Raw genomic sequence first — 21,375 nt, 5'->3', positions numbered from 1 at the left:
TGCAGAAAAAATAGATCACTTTTGATTAGCCTATGCCAAAATTGTTCAAGAATCTGTAGAGACTAGATGTTAGAAAAAGCGCAAGACACCTAATATAAAAAACTCATGCTGCAGTGAATGCAAGTGGGTTACAAATATTAAGGCTCATCTGGAAACCTTAAAACTTCTGCTTTGAGCTTTGAAATGAAGGAATCCATGTTCCACAAACAAGAGGAAACTGTGTCCATGTTCTTTTATTAATATCCCTTCAAATTGCTGAAATGAGGTTTGTCAAAGGAAGAAGCACTCATGAAAAACAAATATTCTGCTTTCCTTCCTCCTCCTTCACCTACTTTATGGCCTGCCAATAGCCCACCAGTTTTCTAACACCATATTTTTTTAAAATAAGTACCTCTTCCTAGCATAGATATATAAAAGCAGTCTTTTCCGTTATCATTTTGAAGTGCAGAGATTTCATTTCATTTCCCCTGTCCCAAAGGAATAAACATTTTTTTTTTTTTTTTTTTTCCTGTGAGGATGAGTGGAATTATAGTGAGCTTGCACTCCAGGAAACAAGAACAAAATGCAGTGCTGGGTATTTTACAGACTAGAATGTCTGGATTTCTGAAGCACATACTTAGACTTTTTTCTTCATATTTATTAACAATACTTTGCCTGTCACCAAAAAACAAAGCATCTGAATTCTGTGCTTAAAATCAAAATGCCTTTTTCCTCATTTGATGGTTTTGTTGTGCAACGAGACTTTTCACACACAATACTAACACCAGTAATAATGATTGTTACTAATAATAGTCAGGCAGTAAAAGTATCATTTAACAATAAACATTATTCAGCAGTATGGTTTTGCATTGGGTCTTTCTGATCAAACTAGAAAGATTATACTGGTTTACATTCCATCTTTTCAGCTGTGTTCTTTGAAGTAAATGTTTCTTCTCCAGTGTTGAGTTTGTGGTATACAGTGCCTATCTATGCGTACAAAGCATCCCATATGGTTGAAGTAGGCTGGAGGGGTTGCTACTAACCATATTTTAAAAAGCAGATGTTACTAATTTCCTAAATATTACCCCCAAATAATGTCACTTGTGACTGACAACAGTTAGGCTCATCAGTCCTTTCCAATGTTCTTTTGCATGTAACATTTAAGGAAAACCAAATATTTCTCACCAAGTATGTTTCTGAAAGGACAGATCACTTTATATTACTGTTAAATTGTTGAGTAGAATGTCAGCTCCTGCAGGGGTATGTATGTATGTGTTACAGGCCAGAAGGAAAAGTTTGTCTGCTAATAGGACATTCAGGGAAACTTTCAGAACAACCATTTCAGAGTCTGGCTGCATTGTGACAGGTTGAGGTTTTTAGCTCAAAGTGCCTAGCTGTGCCGTGCAATAAACAAAGACTACTTTATTTTACATGTACAAAAGACTTTTTTACAGGTTTGCACATTAATGCACTAGGTGCTTCTGTATACAAAGCCAATGTCAGTTCCACAGTTGCTTTTCAGTCGATGGCACTTACAGTAGTGAGTAAACAAAAATGAAGGGTAGCACTGAACATTTTGACCATAAATGGCACAGAAATTAAATGTCTGCTAGTAGTAATCCTGAAATAAATTAGACATCAATGTATAAGCAAGATTTAATTTTTATGACAAGAACATAGTGATTTTTTTCATTATCATAAATCTCTCTCGATCCAAACCTCAGAGAGTATCTAACAATTTGGATGTGAGTTGGTGCCATTCCTGGATTTTTAGAAAGTCACACACTCAACAAATGGTCTAATATTTCCATCAGGAACCAGTTAATGTATCAGTGGTCTATAGAAATGATGCATCTCAGGCTTCCTCCTTTCTGCCAGTCACAGTATGTTTCTTCATTTTAGTCTAACATGAATTTCCCAAATTCTCTATGCTCCATTGCAAGGCTCGCTGTAGGACTTTCCTATCCATTTTTTGCTGTTGCCATCCTAATAATTTGCCCTACAGATACTTATTTATGGAAGATGGGTTTTGTCACCTGTTTATTTACAAAGACTATGAAATCTTAATCCTCTGAAGAAAGGAAGATGGAAAAAGCTTCTTCATTCCTAACTCTAGTGCACTTTTTAGCTAAAATAGGATCTAAAAGCTCTATTTCAGCAACTTTTGCACACCTATGCAATCAATAATTCTCTTGTACATTTTCTTTACATACATCTCTTTTTTTACAATCAGGGCTACAAAGTCTTACAAAGAAATATGAGCAAAGATGTTTCACCCTCTTGTACTTTTGCATTGCATAAACCAGGTATCTATGTTTTGTTTGCAGGCAACTGTCTGGTTCTACAATTGAGGACTGACTATTTTACACATCTCTCTCTCAAGTAAAGAGTAGATGTTATGCCTATCATTTTCAGCAATGTCTAACCTAATTTGTAACAGTGTAACGGAATTCTTTGCTCCACACTTACCTTGTAAATTTCCATTTTTGTCTTTTATAACATATATGAAACATATTTACACTTTGCTTAGTCTCTCCCCATTGCCAGCATGGACATCAACCATTCAAAGCAGAAAATGAATAGAAACTGGAGAAAGCGTGAGTGATTTGCAACAGGCACACATGGTTGAATGTCAGCATTTTGGTATGTCATTTAATGGTCAGACACTTAGTGTATTGCCATCCAACAAACCTATGTGACATATTATCAAGGAATATATGCCAGCTCTTTTCCAGCAAACTGGTTGATCCTTGGTGTCAAGTACTTGTGGGTGTATACCTTTTATTGCTGTCACTGCATTCAGCCTCCAGGGTGTTGCATGAAAGGATCACTGGATGTTAATGAATAACAAAATGTGTCATTTCCCTTTAGAATTTGCCTATCATATACAGTGAAAAATGCATGTTTGTTTTCTTCTGTCTGTATTTACACATGTGTCAAAATACGGACTGTTAAACCTGGCCACATGCTTAGACAGTATGTTGTCTTGTTAGTCTTTTTTCATTATTACTGCTGCACATGATCATACATCCCATTTCATACAAAAAATAAGAACCACAACAAAATAAATTAGAAGAAAAAGATCTGTTTCTTCCTGCTTGGAGCAGTACCTTATGTTCAAAACTACACTTTCCTTAGACAATGGTTTTGTAAGAAATGCACTTAACCCATTGAAGTATTTTGCCACTCACATGTCTAAAAGTATAGAAAATAAAAATGTGAGAACCACCATTAGAACTCAAGACCACAACTGAATAAATAGTATCAAAGAACAATTTGTGAATAACCTGTAAAATAGATGTTAATGTTCATCATTATCATATTATTTAATTGACATACTACTGTAGCCCAATCTATTTGTCGAAATAGAGTTCAGACTTATGAGTTTCAAATAGTTTGTTGAGAAAACATTCATTTTGGACACAGGCCAAAGCAACCCATGAAGATCAGTCAACCAATCCACAAACCAGTATCAGGCCATTGAAGTCTGACTGCAAGAAAGCATTGTGGGGCACTTTCTGGACAGCTAACAAATAGGCAGAAAAGCACATTCTTTAATATAAGAGTTGGAAGAAGTTATTTTTTTATAAATTCTTCCTTCAGCTCTTCTCAGAGCCTTCCTGACTTGCAGATTTATGTTTTGAGCATTTGCCCACAGGTTTCTCAACTAGACCAAATTCAAAGCATCAGGGTACAATAAAGTACTCTACATAGGTATCCAAGTGTCACTTTTAAGATTGTTTTGCAGGTGCACAAGAAAATCTGTATAACTTTTATATACGGGAAGAGTGGTTGCAGGTATTAAATTACACAAGTAATTTTATTAGACAATCTAGCAATTAGAAAATATTATTTGTAATTTCCTCTGCAGATTCTAAAAACTATATGTGATACTAATATTTTTACAGATAATGTGTGCTATTTCCCAGAAAAAGATATGTGGTTTTGTGCATGTGTACAGTTTTAAAACTTAATTCAGTGTGGGTCTTTAATTGTGTTTTTCAGCAAACTGATTTAAAGTTCCCTGGGGCACACATACTGTAGGATTGTGACATATCACACCAGGTTAAGTCGAACTCAAAATGTTATGTGATATGACAGAATGTAAAACACATGATTAACGTATCCACTGGGAAACTTGGCTTTATGAAAAATGGTGCAACAGGGAAACTCAAGGCACTCTCTGGTAAATTCTATTAAAAAAAAAAAAAAATAAAGACTCAAAAGTATAAGAATATGTCAGTCTCTTTTTAAAATCTACAGCTTTCTACTTTGGATAAAATGTTGCTGTCAACAATCAACAAATATTTGTAGTCATTATGAATAGCAAAAGTTGTACTTCTCTTGGAAAAAAATGATTTGTTAACAATTCAGAATATGACAACTAGGATGAAGAACCTACTAGAGATCCATAAACATAGAATTTCACTTAGTAGTTCTTGAAATCGTAGATACATACTACATCCCTTCTGTCAAATTATGTAAAGTTATCATTTGGCAATACAGGGAGAATAAGTCTCTTTTCTGCCCTGTGTAAGAGCAACCATATCATTACTTAGACAGAAACCATGCGGTATTACAGAGGTATCATAAAAGCGGGCTATGAGCTATACTAGGTAGACTTCAGTTCCAGTTTACTCCTTCCTGCAGCACTGCTAAAGTGACTCTTAAAATTGGCTGTCCCTGTGATACACCAACTCCGGTGTGATGTTGGGCAGCACAATCATTGCCCACTCTTCAGGTTTTATGGTCCTGCTCTGGTCCACTTTTTAAGAAAAAATATCATTTTTATATTTTTTAAGCTATCTTTTATAAAACAAAACTTTTATGCTATTTGGTAATTTAAATTAACCTTTTATTGGAGTCTTCTAATCTTTTTCTGGCTGTCCTTCTCAGCTTTGAACTGAGTGGTGAATTTCAACTAAATTTGATAAAGATAGTGTTTCAAAAATATTGAGTTTCTCCGAGTGTTGTCAAAATAGACAGCTGGCAGAGGACAGAGATCCTCTTTGTGTCCTTTCTCAGAGAAAATCTTACATGCCTCTCAAATCTTATTAGACAGAAGAGAATCATCACTGACACTCACTTTCAGGACTTACATGGATTGGAAAGCAAATCCAAAATTCTTGAAATCACTTGCTTTTTATTGAAAAGAGTCTGACAAAACTCTAGCTGACTCATTTACTACATGGCTACTTCCTGAAATGCAATAGCAAATGGAAATACAAGAAGTCTGGAACCCACAAAGGAATCATAGTCATGGGAGCCTGTGTACCATTACTAAGTTGCAGAGCACAACTAAGCCATGAGTACAGACAGGTCATCTCCAACAGGAGAAACAGACAACCCTAGTCTTTAGTTTCAGCTTGTGCTATAATAGCCCAAAAATCTGCCTGTTGCTGAGGAACAACAGACCAAGGGTCCATCAGCCCGGATTTTGTGAACTCTGGTCCTGAAGGTGATACAGGGAAAAGTTTCTCAAGCTACTGGTCTACCTGGGCAGAGCTACCAGAGACACTGCAGGTGCAGAGTGACCCCCAGAAAAAAAAGATATACATTTATGGAAGCAGGGCTGGGTGGAATGGGGCATTGAGGGTCTCTGTGGAGTTACTTGCTGTGACACACTCCAGGGTGAGGCAAATCAAGCAGAGCTATTGGAAAGGTTACAGCACCCTTATCCATTCTGGTATATCAAGCCTTTACAGTAAAGCCTGTTAATACTCAAGTATTGATATTAAGGAAGAAGATACAAACGTACCAATCCACAGAGAAAAACAGGAGTGTCCAATCTGATATGTGCTTTAAGAATAATCTAGCTTTCAATTCTGTACTTTTGGAAATTCAGGATTCATTAAAACTCTAAAATACTGTCACACATAGTTTCCACTGTCTTACCCTGTTTTCACCACATTTCAGAATATGAAACACTAGGACACTTTTAAGGCTGTCGTTTGCATATGACATTGTTCACTAATGCAGTGACTTCTCTATAATCTACACAAATAGATTGTATGAACCAGACTAACTGTAATCTGAGGACAGCAAGTGAATATCCTTTCAGTGGGTTCACTAGGGATGGAAGGCCACAAAGGGAACAGTTTTTTTAGGATTCTCACAGTTCTGTTAAAGCTTTTAAATTCTGACTAGAAGCACCTGACTATATTGAACTGGAATTGTAAATGATGGTATATTATTTAATGTTTAACATATTTGGAAGTCAGTAAGGAAATATTTCCCCCTTTCCGTTATTCTAGGAAAAATAAAATATATATCCTCTTCCCATCCTCCCACAAGAACATTGGGAATGGCTTTGGAAGAATCAAGTGTCCTGAATGATCAAGCTGTTGATTTGGTCTTGTAAAATGCACAGGTTTTTGTGTCTGAAGTGAAGACTTTCAAAATTAGATTTTTCCTTTTTCAAAAACATAGTCAATTTTTTTTTTTTATTTTTAAAAATCAGCCTTAAATCAGCCTTCCTTCTGAAATCTGAAATAACATGCCCTCTTTTTTTTTTTTTTTTTTCCTTTTGAAATATTTTTCCTTATAGGAACTTCAGTCAAGACAGTTCGTAAATTGTTCTATTCAAAGAAGCCCTCACCCACAACTGTAAAGAAATATTTCAGGTAAATTACCAACTCCTCTGGCAAACTGTGGCAGACTCCTGTAAAGCACACAGAAGAACTTTGTATCAATGGTGTGCTTGAAGTGATGTTATAAGCAATTATTGACTTATATACACACAGAATAATAAACATGCTATATTAGTCCACTTCAAGTGAATAAAGACATTCCTGAGGTCTGGACAGTTTTCTGCAGAGTGCTGCAGAACTGCAGGGTGCCTGATACTCTTACAAGAACTCTCTGCCTAAAAAAGCACACTTAGTGCTGAGCCCGTCCACAGAGTTCACACCATGCTCAGCCGAATGGTCTTTTCATTCTGCAGGCTCAAGGTAGATGTTTCAAATGTTTTTGTCAGAGGCAGAGGTACTGAGGAGATCAAATCACTGAAAGAAAAAACCCAACCAGAAGGAGGATTTGTGAGGGCGGCACAGGACGGAGCCGTGCTTGCTAGCTGCCCAGCCAAGCAGCAGCGACAGCAGCTCCTGCTGCCGCCCGGGCTGGCGGTGGACTCAGGTTCCTTGCCCTGAGCCAGAGATTCAGGGTGTGCTGCAGAGGTCACACATGCTGGTTTTGGGCAGAGAAGGGGGGGAATTGGAGCTCTGGTCTGTGTGGGGGTTGTGTGTGTGTCTGTCCTTTTAATGGCCTGTTAGGCAGGAGCGCCAGATGATTTTAAGAGATAAGACACTGCTTTGCAGCTGCATCATTATGGCAAAGTCCTACAGAATTTAATAGGGTTGAAGCCAGTTGGATTATACTGAAATATAATATAGTTTCACAGAAAATGCTTTAAAAATAACCCCAACACCTATAGAGTTTAATAGCAATGGTTGTCTTCTTATAACATTTTAAAACCAACATATGTGTTTTTAATAGAACATTTTATCTCTGCTGTGTATTCCTTTGGGTTCGCTTAAAAATGCTATAGAGAAGTTATCATTCTCTGTCCAGTAATATTGAATTTTTCTATGAGAGACAGTTGAAGTGATCAAGTAGTAATAGAAATTGACGTCTCCATTAAAGAATAAATGACCGTGCAGTTGCTTTGCAAAACCAAAGCAGTGCTTTTGCTGACCTGTAAAAGAAATACTGACCCCATCTTACTCAGTGTACTGAGTATACCTGTTCTTTCTTAACTTTGTGCCTTTGCTGATTGCATAAATTCTGCTTGATGCTGAACACATAGAGGAAGAAAAGGGACTGTAGTCCCAAAAAACTTGTAATCTGAAAGCATAGTTCACAAGAACATAAATGGTACATTGCGTGAAAACATCAATAAGAAATGCCTTTGCATTTATTAGCACGATTAAGTGGATTCTTGTAGAAGTGGCAGGAGTCACATTTACGAGTTATGATATTGCCAGCTCTTAGCTGAGGTGAGAAAACTTTTTGAATCTGTTTCTTTCGGGACTGAGACATGAACTTAGAAAACTTTTTGAATCTGTTTCTTTCGGGACTGAGACATGAACTTGTTCACTAAACTAGTTATCTTCCCTAATCATCCACTCAGTTTTCATGGCTTTCTACTATTAATTGTCACATACTGCTGAAGTATGGGGTCAATGATATTAAACATAGTTTTAAATACTGCTAATGTGAAAAAATTGCATGGAAGATACAATCGGTGGCCAAGGAGAATAAAATGAATTTACTTTATATATAAGACTGAATGGATATTTTGTAAGGTCAGTTTGTTAGCTAGACACCATGTTTTTAGAAAGCTCTTGGATGCTTTTGAAGTTTTAGTGGAAGTTGGAATTTTACATAAAAACCTCCAAGAAGTTACTGTTCTAGCTAATCAGAGAGAGAAAACAGAGGAGTCTAGGCCATGGAACAAATTAAAGTCAAATCTTATTACTACTTATTAAAAGCAAAAAACAGGTCAGTCGCAATTTAAGAAGAATACTGATTGGATATATTCAGACCATGTTCATATAAATGAGGGTTACGAACATCAAAACAAGCAATTCAGTACATGAATCACCAGAGGACAGAGCTATTAACTGATATATTAGTGTACAAATTATTTCAAAGTGAGTAACTGGGCCCATGCTCATCTGAAAGGAGACTTGCAATCATTCAGAAGTATACAGCCATATAGGTAAATAAAACATGGACATGGAAATTCAAACTTGCATTCAAACTTGGCAAAACTGATAAATAATGGATTTTGTTAACTGAACCTAGGCTGGAGAAATAGCCATCCTCGTTACACACTCTTGAGTGGAAGTTCTCCCTGCAAATTACTAAGGCTGACCCATTTACTGTCTGACTCCTCCTGCCATGGGAGTTAATATTCCCACGTCTCACCTTTAATTTTTTCTGCCAGCATTCAGTGTCACATACTGTACCTCTTTATATCCGCATCAAAATGGGACTGGAGAAGAACGTTGTTATCTACTTTCCTCGTCCTGCCTGAAATACATAGCTCAGTTCAACAATAATAAAAAAAAGCTCATATTAGGTGCACAAAAATGAAACCTCCAAAGCTTTAAAAAAAAAAATAATAATCTGATGCACAGCAAGGTCTTTATTCCATCCATTTTTAATTTGCTTCCATTTCACATATGGCTGCTCTCTACTGTACCATACATGAGATTTTTCTCAGCTATGTGTTTCTTTACTGTGCCCAGAACATTCTCCAGGGGGATTTTTAGTGAGTAGTGTTTCTTTCCAGACTTTTGAAGAGCCTGTCAGAATCAAGCCTTTGCTGTTGTGGGATGTCTCAGGAAGGGATGGCGTAGCTGGGAAATCAGGCACACTGTGGAAGCTCCTCTTCTCTTCCCCACAGGCCGTGGCTGCTCCTTCTCCCCAGTCCCTGCCCACTCCTCCCTGTACTCTGTCTTCCTTTTTTGTTGGAAACACACAGCCCCCACAGAATAGTCTGAATCATGGAAATACATCTGGTACCTTGAAGGCTTTCTTTGGTACCTAAACCTGAGATTAGAATTAGGGTAATCCTGCATCAGATAAAGGATACCCAGGCAGCCTGAAGCTGGATTTATTAGGAGATCCTGACCCAGGATGTAACAAGCAGTGATATTTTTGCACGGCATTTCATGATACCAAGAGAGGGAAGCTTGTTGGTGACAGATTTTGGCTCTAGGACATGGAAGGCCATGATGACCCAGTCAACAGGAGTTCTGATTTCTGTTGTGAAGATACGTGATGCCTATTGTTCTGTTCACGCTGGAAGATAAATTAAATATGTTCAAATTATCTAATTAGGCTCCAACTCCACCAAATTTTCTGGAAAAAGTGTATCCTTCTTACCACATAAGAAATCCTTCTCTCCTTGATCACACTCAGTTTCCAACCTGGACCCAAACTGTTGCTGAGACCTCTGTGGCTTCCCTTAGTGAAAGGATTAAGACAGCTGATAAGAAGGAACATGATTTCTCTCATCGTACCAAGTCCCTCTTTTCTCTAGACTCTCCAGCGGCCTTTTCTTATGTTCAATCCACCTCTGGTTTATTAATGAACTAAACCTTCTATTAAATGGATATTTGCATCAAACTCCTGGTAAATTATGATAATTTGAACTTAACATCTTGACCTATTCAATATGTCCTTCACCAGCTGTGGGGAAGGAAAAAATTCTTAAAGGAGACATGGACCTGTTTTGCAACCTGCTGGAGAGACAAAGTCCTTTGGCACAGGTACTGCAGAAGCCTTCATGTGGCCTTTGAGGAACAGTGGAGACTTTAAAGATGAAAGGGCTTAATAAGTATTTGATGATGAGGTATAATTTGCTAAAGGGAGAAACCAACCAAAATGTACTTGTTTTTTAAATGACTTGTGTTACTGTTTAAACAAAACATAAGTTCAGCTGGATCCTCCAACAAGAAGAAACCTAAAATCATAGCCATTTGTAAACAGGTAGTTCACACATTTTTCTGTCTCTTTTCTCATGAAATTACACGCCTATGGAAGTGGTGATATAAAGAGTGGGTATTTAAGATTAGAATAAAATACCAACATTTATTGCAACAGACTTAGAGCTAATTTTTGTAGTACTACTGACACATCCTATTGGATTTGTAGGTTTGCAAATATTATATTACTAGATTTTTGAATCTTATTAGTGAATGTGCATGTGTAGTGTTATTGAATTTGTTGTTTGCTAATCTGATATGAGAAATTGTTATGGTCTCAATTTTTCCAACAATATCTGCAATTTTAAATCCTTAAAGCATGCTCCTATTTTATCAAAACCAGCAGTAAGACATATGTATTATTTTAAGTATTATGTATATTTAAGCATTTTAAATATTTTGCACTGCAAAATAAGGTTCCCATAGTATTTATTAATTTTAATTGCCCCTAAGATCTCACTAAGTTAGTAGGATGTTTGTTTTGAAATGCAGGGAGAGGGGGAGGAATATTTTATCAATTTACAGAGAGTTTATAAGACTGGAAATTCTGGAGCCAGAACAACAGCTTAGGGCAAAATCCTGCTGTTATGCAATATGGTTGTTGAGGAGGGGGAAGTAGAGGGGTGATGGCAGGAGAATCAGCCTACTTGTGCAAAACTGGGTAGAGCAAGGCAGCTAGAGAGAGAAAATGTTCAGAGAAGGTTCCTTGTGCTGTGTATCCTGTGTGCTAGTCAGTGTCCAGCAGACCATAGCTGCTATTGGTCTCATAGGTACTGGGTGGGACATAGAAGGTTTTGGAGGAGACAGCAGTCTGAGGCTAGGAGGACAGCCTTCCCTGCCTCATGTCCCAACAACCAGATGTACATGACACTACAAAGGAGTGGAGGTTTTTTATCAAAAATGGCATAAGATATTTGTCTTAGTGATTTTATAGCATTTTGAACAAATTCTGAAATTCTGAAGTTATATGTTGTCTTTAAATCACGTTTAACATACTATTTATGATACTCATTTTCTCAAGACATATCGTTTATGCTTATTGTTACAGGAATTTTTTACCACTCACTCATATTTTTAGTAATCTCAGGCCACTAAAAATTTATATTCTGGGGGATATTAGGTGAACTTTAACAAAAGGCTTTGGTCTAGAGATGTTTTTCTTTCCCTGAAAATGTGAGAGTATGCACTACTATTCAGATATAAAAGCACACTGTAGTATAGAACCTGATGAAGAATCCTACAGCCTGCAAAGTAAGAGAACTCATGGAATAAGTGATGTTTCCATGAGAAGATAACACTTTACTCAGAAGTTCCTTTTTTTTTTTTTTAATTATGAAATCACTTCAAACAGTTTCAAAATGTAATAGAAACAATATGGTGTGGCACTTGATGTTGGCTTCTACAATTAGTGTGTTATTAATTAAAGTCTCAAGTAATATAATAACTTTACTGTTGGAACCTCTCTTTGCATTTAAAATACATGCAGACTGTGGCTCCAATTATAAATAGACCATAACTCTAAAGGCTTAAAACTGCAAATTAAATTATTCACAGACGGATTGTTAAATTTATGTTATAATCCTGAGAAATTATTTTTGTGTATTTTTATTATGTTCCATATACTATATCCAAGCATCCTTTTTCACCAGTAAATTTTTGTTGCATTGGACATGTGCGTCTCTTTCTCCACTAACACATGTGCATACACATGCTCTTGCACACTCTTACAGTTAAGTATCATTTCCTGAGCAATTATCTGCAGGTGTCTAAGCAGGGATAAGTTGGTCTGAGATGGAACTAAAACCCTATTACCTCTGTTTATCTGCTTTTTGAAAAGTTGTTCCACAGAATTGTGATTAACCACATAACATTGCAGAGGAGCTGCAGTTGTCCTGGTTTTGTTGAATCACTAGTAAAATTTCTACAGTCCCAATGGGCTTTGGAGAATGTTCATGGTTTGGCAATAATAAATGCATTCTGAATTATCAAAAATCAGGTTCTTTATTGTTTTTTTTTATTATTTTTAACATGAATTAGCAGTTGTCATGGGAGTCACAACGCCATCATCCATCTCTAATAAAATCAATTTATGGTGTTTTCTTAAACCTACCCTTTATCATGGGCAAACTTAATGTCTGTAACTATAACTGGAAAGGTTCCCAGGGACTGAAATATTTTTTCTTTAAGAACTCTGTTTGAAGATTGTACGTTGTTAAGTCTTTTGTCAGTAACCTGGAATCTCTGAATTAAAGTGGCCAAAGACGCTGAGGATCTCCAGCAACAAATGTTACCAGACTATAAACTTCTGCCAGCCTGTTTGAGGACATTCACTCCATCAGCTATAGAGTTATGCTGATTACATCTATATGGAAGATTGAGTACAGGACATCTTATTCAAAAAATGGTTTCAAGTCAAGGCAAGTAACCTTTTTTTTTTTTTTTTTTTTTTCCCAAAACTATATGGATATGATTTTCCTGGTTTATATATATATATATATATATATATGTATTTTTAGACTGTAGGACAGATGCTATTTAGTAATGATTGAAACATTGTGCTTGATCCCAAACTTTACAAGTTTGTGAGTTTGTGTTTTGTTAGAAAAACAATGAACAAATGAAAAGCAATAGAACATTTTAACCAATGCCATATTATAATCTGTCAGCAGATTATACATGGCTAATTTTGGCATGTGTTGATATAATATAAAAAGATTACAAGAATATAAAATTAACTTTGAAAAAATTTCTACACTTTCTAAAACAAAGTTTCAAAAGTTGCTTTTTTCTTCAGAAGAAATGATTTTTTTAAATAATAACATTTTAAATATTGTTATTTTTCCATAGATCAGAACTTTATCAATTTATCTGGGTTAGACATTCTTCCATATTAACTTTAGATTTTATCTTGCTCCGTTTTCTCATGATTGATATCAGAAGCAGACAGAAGAGAGTTAGGAATAAGGCTATCCCAATTTCTTCCTGGTGTCTTATTCCTGTGTTTTCACAAAGAAATAAAAGAACTAATTCAAAGCATGTTTAAAAACTAAGGAAAGCTACCAGCCCTCTTTCAAAGCACCTTCTACCCCCACTTGAAGGGAAACATAAACTATTAATAAATCTTTATCCAGATAAGGATAAAACCTACTGATATCAGTTCAAGTGCTAAACCCACTGAGGGAGAGGGTGTTAGCATCTGTGGATATTGTTTTTGTGTCTCCACCAACAACAAGATCTCTAGTCAACTGAGTTGCCAATACAAAGTCAAAGAACTATAAACCAGCTGTACACAGCTGTATGCATTCCTCCTCCAGAGCCATCTGCAGATTTTGCCACAAATCTAGTGTTGGCTCCCAAGATTTTGATGCCCTGAGGAAACTGGGGAATTTCTATGCCTCCAAGCACAAGTTTACTTACTCAGGCACAAAACATCATTCTGTCACCAAAATATTGCTGCCTTCCGTGGCTGTCTATGCTACACACGTCAATTGCTTTTCTTCAGCACCCCAAGATTTGTTTTAGGGTGGGGTTTTCTTGTTGTTGTTTTTTATTTTGGTTTGGGTTTTTTGTTTTGTTTTGTTTTGTTTTTCTGTTGAAAATCCCAATTAATTTAGGAGTATGCACATCTTCTATTCTTTCATTTGTTGTTAAATGCCCTCCCAACACTGCTAATATTTTGGAGAACAGGAGCTGTCAGAGCTAAGAATTCCGGTTCAAAGCCTTCCAGTTCTCAGTCACTTGGAAAAAAAAAGAAACTGAGAGCCTTATTCAATTGTCCTGCTCTTATCGTGTGGGCTAGACTTTTCCCTTCTCCACAGCTTCTCTTTCAAGAGATGTTAACATGGTCCCTCAAACATAATAGTTCTGTCAGCCAGGCTAACAAATCTACACCAACTAAGAGAAATGCTGATAATAACAATAACATCCCTTTATTTAGAACATAAATGTGTACCCTGTCTTGCAAATTAGACATGGTTCTGTCATCTAAGACAGGAGAATCCAGTCACCCGCCTTTTGACATAGGAGCAATGGCTATGAATCGAATCATCTAAACTTGGAAAAGAAGTGTGGGAAGGACATTCCGAGATCATGTAGCCTTTCCTCATGTCTCAAGGCAGGATAACTGCAGTGATGTCTTTCTCACAGGTGCTTGTCGAACCTCTTCTGAAAGACTTACAATGTTGATGATTCCAGTCTGCTTATTTGCTTGCAGGAGAAGGAAGCATTGTGCAGTTAATTTTGGATATTAATGATTTAACCTTTGTTGTGGTTTAACCTGGCAGGCAGCTAAACACAACACAGCTGTTCGCTTGCCACTCCCCTTTCCCCAGTGGGATGGGAGAGAGAATCAGAAAAAAGGTGAAACTCGTGGGCTGAGATAAAGGCAGAGTAATAGGACAGTAAAGGAAGATAAAATAATAATATTAATGATAAAATAATATTCAAAACAAGTGGCGCACAATGCAATCGCTCACCACCTGCTGACTGGTTCCCAGCCCATCCCCAAGCAACAATCATGGTCCTATTTAGCTTCCCCCAAATTTATATTCTGAGCATGATGTCATATGGTGTGGAATATCCTTTTGGGCAGTTTGGGTCACCTGTCCTTGCTGTGTCCCCTCCCAGATTCTTGTGGTAGAGTATGGGAAGTTGATAAGTTCTCGACTTGATGTAAACTTTGCTTAGCAACAACTGAATCATCAATGTCCTATCAAAACTATTCTCATACTAAATCCAAACCACAGCACCATACCATCTACTAGAAAGAAAATTAACTCTCTTGCAGCTGAAACCATGACACATTTAAAATCTTTTATTTGTTGTCCTGGTGGTAGTATAAACCATGTCTCGTACTGATTTTAAACTTCACATAAATCCTAATTAAGACCTAAAGTCAATCATTGGTTATCTGGCATTGGAGAATAGACTATTTGCTTTTTATTTCAGCTGTTACTTATACATTATTATTGTTTCTACTGGCAATGAGGGTAAAAAGTTAATGTTTATATTCCAATAAGAATTTGCATACTGTACTTTAAATACTAGACAAGGAAGAGTCACAAAAAAACAGATCTATTCATTCAAAACATAGCCGAATATTTTGTTCTCTCTTAGTCAAAATGACTTGGAATAATCTTTATATTACCTTCAAAGACTTTTGGTAATCTTTATATCAAGTTATAGTTAAAACAAAGATAGGACCATTAGCTTCATTTCTTCTTAAACATCATAAAGGCCTTTTTGTGAACCACACAGTATTCAGACAGAACTGCTAAAAATGTTTATAACTCTTAATTTCATAAAATCATAACAATTGGATGCAATACTGTTCCATTTTTGTACACAAGATTTAGGGAGAGAAGGCTTTAGGGTGCTTTCTCCACACATAGATGGACTTCCAGCTTTTCTTTCCAAGCATTTATAGGGATTAAGCATTTTTGAGTGCATAGCCTACAAATAATTTTCTGAAATACATTTAAAAATATTCATAATGATTAGGCCATAAATAGATGCATTACTAACATTCATTGGTCCCTGGATCAACAGCTCATCAGGGAAAAGAGAGAAACATGAAAGCTAATTCAATAAAGTTGCAAGGGGAGAAAAAGAAAACCTTAATGAAGATCTAGTGTAGTCTAAGATGTTATAAGGATAAAAATCACCTAATTAAGGGATAATCTCTCTTACTTTGTAGTATTGGAGCAATAAATGACTGCAAAGATTGATTAATCAGCAAAGCTAAAATGGGGTCTTTAAACAATCTCCAAACTTGTTTAGCATGCTTGTGACAAAGCAGTCAAGATTATCCCAAATTCTCTGGTGATGTAAATAAACAAAACTCCTCTGATGCCATTGGAATTGCACCCTTGATGTCAGCACATATTTTAACCTAATTTTCTTTCCTCCTTTGTAAGGGAATATACTTATTTTGCAGTGCCATCTTGGTGACTACATGCTGGTTATTCAAGATACTGGCTGAGTAGGAACTGGAGTGGTTCAGTTATCAAGTTCTGAGGGAAATCCCAGCTCCATCAAGTCCACAGAAAATTCAGAGCACCATACATGCAGGACTGGTTGGCCTATTTGTGAAGGGAAGAGGTTCATATCTAAGCACTTATAGGTACACTGCTAAATTAGAAATAGATGGCTGATATTCCAGCAGGGAGAAGTATTCACATATCCAGGTAAACTCCAAGATAGCTATGACAGTTTGAAAAACAGTTATATCTTTATTTTGAAAAACATCTTCAAGGAATCTAGGATTCAAAAGGTTGGCTTCTGCATTCCTGGATCAATTTGTTGTTACAGACTGGTAGTATTGTGCAAAATAATGGTATTATACAAAAAAACCTTCAGTTCAGTGAAAAAAAAACAAAAGAGTTTCCTTCTTTTCTTTCTTAATCGACATTGGCATATGCTAAAACATTAATTATGCCTCCAACCAGCTCTCCCAATCCAAAGTTGGCAGCTTCTATCTGTCTCTAGTTACCACAGCTCAGAACTGAATATGATTATTTTTTCTTTCTTTTCCTAACTAAGCTGTATTTTTTCTTTAGTCATCAAGGACTTGAGACCACTTAATTGTGCTGACCAGTGTCTTATTCCGGGTGTACTCAACATGTGTGGTGCTGCCAGATTTGTCCTATAGATGATTATAGTCTATTGTATTAGACTATCATATCCTATTTGAACAAGGGGCCATTATTATAAATCATCTTCACTATATAAGGAGATAACCTTTGACTTAAATGGTAGAAAAAGAACATAGTTTAAACAAACACAAGACTGTTACTGTAAAGAGTTCATAAAGATGAAAGTTTGGAGACTAAAATTCTCTGTTTGTGAGCCAGAGAGTGGGAAGGCAAAGCTTGTACTCTGTCTCCTGCTCAGTGTGTATTTACTTTAAACCTAACTTCAAGGTAGAAATGAAACTCTCCTGGAAAGAGTAAAGAAAATACCTCTGTGTATTGCTTTAAATTAGACTTCCTTTAAGCCCGCACTGTTACAGGTGCCAAATGGTATGTGTAACCGATGTTGAATAAGGTCTATGTGAGTCTTAGCTGCAATCAGCAAATTCATTGAAGCACTCAGGTTAGTACTAAATTCAAGCATTAATAAAGGAAAATGCACTCCCAGAGACTAATTTCTTTGAACGAATGAGTTATGCAAGTAAATAACACTTTGGCTACACACCTTTCACATGGAAACAGGAGTACATAAGGAGAGTTTAATTAAAAATCTAAAAAATTTAACTGTTCCCTTGTCCTGTGCCTGCATGCATGCTAGGGTTAGAGAAGTAACTTTTGTTGTTGTTGTTGTTGTTGTTGTTGTTGTTGTTGTTGTTGTTGTTGTTGTTGTTGTTGTTTTTTACTTGCCAGTGATGCCACATGTCAGGATGTTCCCACGGAAACAATGGAGGAAGCAATACCTTGGACTGATGCAATAATAGGGATGCAGACCCATAATTATGGTCCATGGTAAATAACAACCAGATCCCCTTTTAAGGTCTTATTTGGTCTTCCTTCATTCCAAATACACTCTCTAACTTTGGTTAAAGAATTATTTTGGTCTGAAATTATCGTCAGGCTTAATCTGAAGGCACTATGTTGGAGATACCCAGCATGAAGAAAGTTATGGCTTCGAGTTACTTTTGAAATACAGATTGTCAGAAATACCTTGGTTTGGATTTACCAATCAATACCAAAAATACCTTTGATGTTCTTAACACTCACATAGTCTTCTTAAAGCACATTCAAAATTCTTGGTACTGTCATGGCACAAAAAACGGCTTGTGTGCATGACTTAACACACTTGACACTGGGATATTCTTAAACTCCGCCTCAAAGCAAGAAAGGATGTGAGAAAGGACAGCATTTCTTTGACTGACACTTGCAGAAGGCAAAGGTAAAAGAGTGCATGTGTTGGATGAAGGGGAAAAGGGGAGGCCAGGAAACTGAGATTTCCAGAGAGTAATAATTCCAAGAATCTTCAATTCATCCACCAGAATCTAAGAGTTATTTTTGTTACCTTTTAATGGAGGTTCCTATTTGTAAGGAAATTGAAACACCTGATAGAAATTTTTTGTTTAAGTTTCCTTGGATATTGAGGAAGTGAGGGAAGCACAGCTCAGTTTTGTTTCCTTTAAGTTAATGGAGCATTAGTCTGTCTTTTTAGAATTAGGTAATCTAAAGATATAAAGTAAGAGCCTTGATATTAGAAAACTGAGGCACAGCCAAACCTTGGGAAAAAACTTGAGCTAAACTATGTGTTTTTCTTATTAAAATCACAGTGCAGAAGGGAAGTTCCTGTCTCTCAACACACGGCTGTTAAGCAATCAAAGAATGGTATGATCTGTGCACTAAACAATAATTTAAAGTATACCCTCAAGCATTTTAAAACACAGAAGCAAACTTTTTGAAGGGACACAACTGCCAAAAGAAACAAATAAAAGCAACTATAAATTTGGCAGCGAATCCATAAAGTATTTCCTGCAAAAATGTGATAATTCTTTTGTGTGTGTGCATGTGCAGTGTTATCTTTAAGTATCAGCAACAGTGAGTGATCTCATACATGTAAAAGCTAGGCATGGTGGGCTGTCTATGGGAATATGGTCAGATCACAAGGTTGAAGCTAGTCTAAATTAATAATATTTATTTCAACTATCTTGTGTGAGCTCGTTGTGTTAAACAAGATTTTGATCACAGATAGATAAAGACTAAAGTTTCTGGTAATCCCTAATTTTGGTAAAATGGATGTGGACAGCCATTAAAAAAAAAAAAAAAAAAAAAAAAAACAAGAAAAGTTACAGTTTTCTATAGAAATTGTGAAACCTGAGTGGTGTATGACTAAGAAGTTCAGAAGTCTAACTCAGGTATATCTGGCCCTGTGGCCACTGTCCAGTTGACTAAAATGTAGGCAGAACTGTGGCTCTATTTGATTCTGTAGCAATACTCTTACAGAGTTCAAAAGATTTAAAACTTCACCCTATTTGAGAATGTTAGCTTTTTGGAAATAAATAGCTCTTTGGCACAGATTTTTATTTCTTTATTTATATATTTATTTATTTATTTTAGAAGAAGCACTATTATTTTTGAATGGCCTTAACAAATCCAAGAGCAGTAAGCTTCAGTAATTTGGAAACTTTGACTCTTGCAGCTTATTTCACTTAGAAACACAAACTCCTGCAGACCTTTCCAACAAGTCCTCTAATCCCTCTGCTCCCTCCACTGGCTTCCTACAGAACTCTGCATTCATCTGAAGGCCTTTATTCACAAAGCCTCAGATCATATTATTAAAAGATCAGTGAAATACCAGTCCCCAGACTGCCCTTGGCAGCTTCATGCCCCTGGCTGACCAGGTTTCTCCATGAGGAGAATGTGCAGTTATCATTTGTATACAACAGGGAACTTCATACAAAACTAGTGCAAACTGGTCCAAACAAACCTCAGTTCATCAGTGTATCTTTGTCTCTAAAGACAAGAAGCCTGTCACTAACCTCAACTCTTGTAACATACGCATGCAGGCACATACAGAGAAGTCGTTTTGTGGGTGCCAGATGAACAAATATAAAGCAATGCACTCAACTTCAGAAACAACTCATGTGGCAAGAAGAAGACAGGCAAACAAGTGGCATATATTAGTTGCTATACAAGTTGGTAATATAATAAACACGAGAGCCAGCACAAAAGAGAGTAATAGAAGATCAGGTGGAAGGAGGTCAGTCAGCTGATCTGTCCTCCTGCTCCAAGGCAGGATGAATGGAAAGTCCAAATATTGATGAACAAACATTTCTACAGTAGGCTCAATTCTGACCACAGTAAAGTCAAAATTTCCAGCTCAGTATCCTTCCTGAAAAAAAATGACTTCTTGGAGGCCCTTTCTCTTCCAAGGACATGTATGGCAGTCAGTAATGAAACATGTTCTGTCAGTTATTGAAATGAGGTTTTACTATGCAACTCCACACAGAAAAGGTTCAGCATTGCGGACATAAATCAGCTTTGCTCCACCAAACAATAGGCTCAGAGCATGGCCAAAAAGACCCACAACAAAATTAGCATCAAGAGTGTTGACCAGGGTAAGTATTCTGCTTTGTCTCAATGGAAACTGACAGTGCTGTGAGCTCCAGAGACCACTGGTTCTAATCGAGCTTGTCTCAATAGCTTCCTTCTACTTGTCAGCAGCTGGACAAAAGCAGAATTAATGCCTAAGCCCATCTGTACTAGTTCAGTACTGGGAAGAGGAGTTTCCGTGAAGCCATGAGATAGACCTTTGGGACCAGCCAGGATGCTATAACAGACAACGTGCTGAAGGCAAGAGACAGAGACCTGAGGTCAGAAGAGGAGTTGTTTTTGTGGCTACAGGCCTGAATGAAGTAATGTCTTAAACAAGGATTTTAAGCGTTGTCTTGCTGTTTTTGTCATTTCTACTCAAAGTGAAAAGAATTTATATACTTACTGTGTACTAACAATAGTTAAATTCTTCAACCTTGGTCCATGCTTATGTAGGCTCAAAACCCATATAGATTTCAACATATGCTTAGCTTGGCAAATGTAACACATCTCATTCAATTCAAAGGTTTGACTGACAGTGGCTGGAGTTAAAAGCATAAGGACTCAGGGCAATATGTTCTTAGGACAAGAGCTGTCCCTCATGTCATCCCTGTAAAGTACCTAGCCCAGGGAGGGATATCTCATTGTGGAATAATACAAATTATGTGCTAGGCCAGGAATTGCTCCGAGTTTGCCTTCCAGTAAGAAACTGACCCCATCTCAAGTTCCCAGCATTATCATACAGCAATGGAATGAGATTATTGTTTTCTCTAATTTGAAAATTGGTGGTAGGGCCCAAATGCCCCTATTCATTGTGATAGGTGCTGCATAGCAAAGAGTCGTTTTTGTTTCTT

General features: G+C 36.7%; 1 long non-coding RNA gene across 1 annotated transcript in view; it reads left to right on the top strand.

Moving 5' to 3' along the window:
- The window catches only part of LOC135579541 (uncharacterized), a 50,860-nt gene extending 29,485 nt beyond the window's left edge, over positions 1–21,375 (top strand). The window contains exon 3 of the long non-coding RNA XR_010472780.1: positions 1–21,375. This exon is cut by the window's left edge and continues 10,621 nt beyond it. This is a non-coding gene — a long non-coding RNA (uncharacterized LOC135579541).

Source organism: Columba livia, chromosome 5 (assembly GCF_036013475.1).
Source record: "Columba livia isolate bColLiv1 breed racing homer chromosome 5, bColLiv1.pat.W.v2, whole genome shotgun sequence".
NCBI lineage: Eukaryota > Metazoa > Chordata > Aves > Columbiformes > Columbidae > Columba > Columba livia.
This window is presented reverse-complemented; position numbering and strand designations above follow the sequence as displayed.